Raw genomic sequence first — 6461 nt, forward strand, 5'->3', positions numbered from 1 at the left:
AATAGGTGACGGCGGTGACACATTGGATGATACACAGTAAAACACGGTACGTAGATATTTGTCATAATGATGAAACAATATGGCCATGTGGCTGTCACTTTGTATAAAGCAGTCTTCATTGGCAGAGGCTGTAGATCCCTCCCTCTGACACTAGACGGCAGTGTGAAGGGATTTGGCGCACTGCTGATTAGTCACGTTATGTTTGGAGATTACATGGTACATCATACTAATACGACACACTGTAACGAGTCACATCCACAGGCGATACATCTGTCTTATATCAGCTGTAACCCTGTGTGACGGCAACAAGTGGCAGCACCCAGCTGTGATACAACCAAGGCTGGCATACAACAACCCCCTCTAGTGACACAGAGGAAAGCCTGCATTATTCATCATCATCAACATCATCATCATCAGTAGGTCAGGCTATAAAGATGAATAAAGAGTGAGTCCTGAAACTTTCTACTATACTTTGTATTACTTTCCATGATCAGGATCTCTGCTGCTGTCATTGAACGAGAACATTCCCTGTTTACATCCAGAGGCTGAAAACCCCTCATTTCTCTCCAGTGAGTCCTTACAAATGTATTACATGTAGCCTGATCCTCAGAATATTCACTGACAGCGAGCAGAGATCTTGTAAATGGTTTATTAGAGGGTTGCAGACATACCATTGTCCTAAATGTGTCAAAGTGTATCACCAGAGCCCGGCATATCACCCATGTCCTGCAGATAGATAGGTTAGTGTCACCAGAACTAGCATATCACCCATGTCCTGCGGATAGATAGGTTAGTGTCACCAGAACCAGCATATCACTCATGTCCTGCAGATAGATAGATTAGTGTCACCAGAGCCTGGCATATCACCCCAGCCCTGCATATAGATAGGTTAGTGTCACCACTACCCAGCATATCGCCACAGCCCTGCAGATAGATAGGTTAGTGTCACCAGAACCAGCATATCACCCCAGCCCTGCAGATAGATAGGTTAAGTGTCACTTGAATCAAATGATGCTTTACACTTGTGTATCACTGCCTTCATTGTGGAGATATAGCATTGTGGGAAAACACCATCTGATGTTGGTTCTGGTGACACTAACTGTCACCATATCTGTCCTGGGGTGGGTCAATGGACGTGGCTTAAAGGGGTTTTCTTTACTCAGGGTGTTTTGTTAATACTGATGATCTGCCCAAAGGTTGAGTCATCAGTATCAAATCGGTGGGGGTTCAACATGTGGACCCCACACCAATCAGCTGATCTGGCCGTGTCGCTGTATAGCGCCAGGTTACATAAATCTGAGCAGAGCTGCTTCCAGCCACATCCACAGCAGTAGCTTCTGCCTCTGGTCAGATCAGCTGATTGGTGTAGACCTTTATTATCCTGTGGATGGGTCATCAGTATGGAAAACCACCTGGGAGCTGGAAAACCCCTTTAAGGCCGAGGTCCCACATGGTGTAAATGCCACGGTTTGTCAAAAAAGTGTGTTTTACAGTCCCTGTAAAGTGGATGGGGGGTCTAGAATCCCATCCACACATTGTAGAGAAATACCCACAGCGCAAATGCTGCAATTTCTAAAACCGTTGCGTTTTTAGAAATCACAGGCTGTTAATTATTCCTACAGAAACACCGTTGGATTCCCTATTGGTATAATCGAAAACTGTTGACTTTCGGTGAAAAGCGCTGCGGAAAATCCATGATGCATTCTGCCGCAGTTTTTTACACAGCACTTTTTGGCTGCAGCCTGCTACATGGGGCCTTAGCCTAAATGTACAGAGTTGGTGAGAATTTATATGCCATTGTATACACATACTCTGTGTCATCCACTGGCCACATTGTTAAAATACGTATAGTATATGGGTCTTTGTATAGTTTGCTGCAGTACAAAAAAAGATATTACCGATGTATACCAAGCAAACAGACGCCAAAGAGACACTCATGTGAATGGAGCCCATTTTGTGGCAAATTTAGGGCATAGAGCATTAGCCTGCATTCAGATATGTAATGTGTCCATACTATATGATCATATCAGCCACAAATCCCACCCTATGATGTTCTTAGCTTGGATCATTACAACCACTGTCTGAATACGGCCTAAGCTGATCTAATTTCATCATGGGAGCCATTATCTCAGGGTAGAGCAGCCCCATATACATTATACAAGACTACCACACCTAATGTGCACTATTATCTACCGCCTCTATAATCATTTACAAACATATTACCGCACTCTGGAGACATGCAGCACTCCCTTCAGGCTTATCACACTCGGGTGCACACAGGGTAACCTATAGCTGTAAATATGGCTAAAGATTAACTAAATACCAGTCAATGTGTAGTCTCTATTATTAAGTGTAAAGCCGCTCACCCACACTAGGTGACGACGGTATCAGCCAACCAGCTCATGTATGGGGTGTCCCATCTCTCCCCAAATTATAATGTCAGGTCTAACATACCTAAACATTATTTTTCAAGAAACGTAATCCAACTCCAACTGCTGCATAGACCCAAGGAACAGTGTTCAGGAAAATACTTTGGGAAAGTATTTTAAATACAAATACTTAATACTTTAATCCGGAAGTATTTTAAATACAAATACTCAATACTACTTCAAAAGTATTTTAAAAATACTAAAATACTTGAAAATTTTAAACAAAAAATTTGTTAAAAACCATAAATGGAACAATTGAACATAGACCAAAAAGCGTAATATATAGGTTTAAAACATTGTTTAATAAAAAACGCAAATAAAAATCTAATCATTTTATGGGAAAAAATACTGAATTTATTTATTTTTTATTGAACGGCATTGGCAACACTATCCCGATTTCAGAAAAGCGCGAAATGTGAATTAAAAAAACCTAAAAAAAATAAGCGGGAAAAATATGCAAAAGAACCTAATTTACTGTATTTCATGATATAATCATACAGTAATATGTTCCCGATCGGATACTTTTTAAAAAAACAAGTAAATAACATGTTAAAAACATAATTTTTTTTATCATTAATAAATTAACAAGTTAACGCAGCGTGGGCGAGATTCTCGTCAATTCTCGTGAATCTCGGGACACGTGAGAAAATTCTTTGAACATATTTTTCTTGTTGTAAAAAAGGATATTAATTTTGTTTTTTATAATTTTTAATTTGAAATCAGCATTTTATTTCAATTTTTAATAGTCTGGTAAAAAATAAATCGTCCAAAAAGGAAAAGGCTTTTATCACTTTCAGCTCACGCACCCCTAAACCGTATGTCTGGTTTTAAAAATTTGCTTCAGGGTTGGGAATTGTAAAATAAAAAAACAAACCATGATGTAATTAAATAACTTACCCTTAAGTGCTTAAGGAAGTTGGACGTTGAGTTTATTATACCTGTGAGTAACTTGTTTGGACAGGCCTGGCAGTAAGCAGACACTTTTTGTCCTGCCCCTGCCGCTTCGGATATAGTTTTAATAATTTTGAAAAAAGTTCCGTCCAAAATTGCAGGGAGATATGGGTCTTCGAGATCAGAATCATTGTCGGTTGTGTCCCCTTTACTAGTATTACGATTTTCCTCCATTTTTGAAATAATTTTACGGAATGGATTACGCGATCGGGATGATTAAAAACTAAAAATAAAACACGCTTCACTACAATGCGGACTTGCGTTGCTAGAATTTTCCCTCCTCTAGTCGCACCTCGCACGAGATACAAGAAACGAGAGTGATGACGTGACTCACGCTGTTGTTTTTTTTATTTTTTAAGTGCGGTAAGGCGGGTTATTTAAATTCCAACATTTGTTTTGAATTTAGACAGTAATTAAAATACGTAAAATACTTCCTAAAAGTATTCTAATTACAAATACAAAATACTGAATAAAAAAGTATTTTAATTACAAAATACAAATACCTGACAAGTGTTTTAAATACTATTTTAATTACTTGTATTTTAAATACTCCTGAACACGGCCAATGGATGGGCCTAGTAGGGAGTGTCCTCAGGCCGAATCGCGAGACAAATCGGCCTGAAGAATGAGAATGTCGCTTCTTTTTTTCCAGGAGCTGGAAGAAACGGCTCCCGGAAAAAAAGACCTGACCGGCCCCCATTGATTTGAATGGGAGCCATCTTTTTGGTCAGGATTTTGAGGCAGATACGGCCTCAAAATCTTGACCAAAAAACCCAGTGTGTATCATACTGATGTCTATGTTTAAACCTACATTCCTGCTACAAGAACATTATAAAGGTCTTACTACTGTGCTATGATGTAATCACTTGTAGGCCCAAAGCCTGAGGCTGCACTACTAAGAGATGCTGATGACAACATGCCCTTTTCTGCCTTCTGTCATACTTATTGCCTCCTTTCTCTCCTACCTGACTCTTATAGGGACATTTGTGTGTGTGTGTGTGTGTGTGTGTGTGTATGAGGGGCTATTATATGGCAGGGCTGGACTAAAATCAGTCCTGGTACATAAATACCAGCAACCCAAATTTATCAGATCATAGTTCAAGACACTAAACAAATACAGACTCCAAACCAGACCTTAATGTAATATAGACACCAGAGCCCCTAAACAAATACAGACCCCAGACTAGACCCTAAAGTAATACAGACCCCAGACCAGACCCTTAAACAAATACAGACCCCAGAGCTGTCCCCTAATATAATACAGAGACCAGAACCCCTAACTACATACAGACTCCAGACCAGACCACTAATGTAATACAGACTCCAAACCAGACCCTAAAATTAATTCACATCCCAGACTCCATAATTAAGTTAGATCTCAGATCAGACCCTAAATAAACACAGAACAAAATGTAATACCCTTAAACCACTAAATCTATCAGACCCAAACCACATAATCAGAACTCAGACCAGACCCCAAAATGTACCCAGACACCCAGGCTATGAAATTCAACAGACCTCAGACCAGATTTCTGATTTCATTCAGACGCTAGACAAGACTCCTAAATAAAGACAGAACAGACCTCCAAGTTTAATTCAGTCTCGGTTTAGACCTCGAAATGAATACCGATTTCAGACCAGACTTACTAAAGGAAAAAAGACCCCAAAATTAATTCAGACCCCATATTTATGTTAGAACTCAGAGCAGACCCCAGAATAAATCAGTCCTCAGGTCAGACCCTACAGACCTCAGATCACACCCCAATTTAATTCAGGCCTAGACTAGACCCCAATATTAATACTGACCTGAAAGCAGACCCCCTAAATAACTGATATCCCAGATCAGAAACTCGACCTCAAACTAGACCCTATATAAAAAATCAACCTCAAAACTAATCCAGACTCAGAACTGACCTCTAAATTCATCAGACCCCTAAAATCATCCCATTCCTATTATTAGACACTGGCTAGCCTCAGGACCCCATGTGGGTGCAGCTTTGAGAGCGGCATCATGTTGTCAGAAATTAACAGATTATTAGTCATATTTGGTCATCTAAATCATCTCTCATTATCTCTCGCATGTCAAGGGCATTCTAGGAGTTGTAGTCCCACATCCGCTATAGAGGTAAAAGTTGACTACCCATGGATACCTAGATGCTGTATCCATACTACTCTCGTCATGCCCGACACCTTACAAGGGACAGTGGGAGTTGTAGTGCCACATCCGCTATAGAGGTTGACATTCGCCATTGTCAGTGTGCTGACAACCCATGGATCCCTAGATGGTGCATCCATACTACTCTCATCATGTCCGGCCCATTACAAGGGACAGTGGGAGTTGTGGTCCTGCATCCGCTATAGAGGTAAAAGTTGACTACCCATGGATACCTAGATGGTGTATCAATACTACTCTTGTCATGTCCGGCACCTTACAAGGGACAGTGGGAGTTGTAGTCCCACATCCGCTATAGAGGTTTACGTTTGCCATTGTCAGTGTGCTGACAACCCATGGATACCTATATGGTGTAACCCTACTACTCTCGTCATGCCCAACACCTTACAAGGGACAGTGGGAGTTGTAGTCCCACATCCGCTATAGCGGTTGACATTCGCCATTGTCAGTATGCTGACAACCCATGGATCCCTAGATGGTGTAACCCTACTACTCTCATCATGCCTGGCACCTTACAAGGGACAGTGGGAGTTGTCGTCCCGCATCTGCTATAGAGGTAAAAGTTGACTACCCATGGATCCCTAGATGGTGTATCCATACTACTCTCATCATGCCTGACACCTTACAAGGGACAGTGGGAGTTGTAGTACCAAGACACGTAAAAGGCTGCAATAAATTTATGAAAAGACATTTTCTAAAGTTTTACAAAATTGGTCATAGGAATATTCTCCAGGTCACAAGACGTTGGGTAAGACTCTAGTTAAATGTACGGATATACAAAGCAATCTTCTATATTTAAGACCTATGGAAAGAATAATACTTCAGGCTATGTTCTCATACAGCATACGTCAGCCTGTGTTTACATGACCTGCATGCAGGCAGCAGAGGGTTAAGCAGTGACGTCCCCC

Source organism: Leptodactylus fuscus, chromosome 11 (assembly GCF_031893055.1).
Source record: "Leptodactylus fuscus isolate aLepFus1 chromosome 11, aLepFus1.hap2, whole genome shotgun sequence".
Lineage (NCBI taxonomy): Eukaryota > Metazoa > Chordata > Amphibia > Anura > Leptodactylidae > Leptodactylus > Leptodactylus fuscus.